We start from the raw sequence: 322 nt of genomic DNA, 5'->3' as shown, positions 1-322 counted from the left end.
TTATAGTCAGAGAACAATCTCCTGCAGGATAAAATTGCCAAAGTGTGAGTCTTGATGTACATCATTCATGCAACATTCGTTATCGGAATTAATAGAAATTAAAAAGATAAATAAATTTATAAACATATTTATAGTACCTATTCTTCTTTTGATATTTCTTAGTATTTATATATTTACATATTTATATATTAAGCGTTTCTCAAACATCGAGGATCAATCCTGTAGCATTACTTTAGCAAGATGAAAAATCATATATTGGAAATAGAAAATGCAACAGCCGTGACAAATCAAGGAGTAACAAATATATAAATATATAAACATT

Source organism: Odontomachus brunneus, unplaced genomic scaffold (assembly GCF_010583005.1).
Source record: "Odontomachus brunneus isolate Ranch 3 - 2012 unplaced genomic scaffold, Obru_v1 Obru_scaffold_062, whole genome shotgun sequence".
In the NCBI taxonomy this organism is placed as follows: domain Eukaryota; kingdom Metazoa; phylum Arthropoda; class Insecta; order Hymenoptera; family Formicidae; genus Odontomachus; species Odontomachus brunneus.
Note: the sequence above shows the minus strand (reverse complement) of the source record.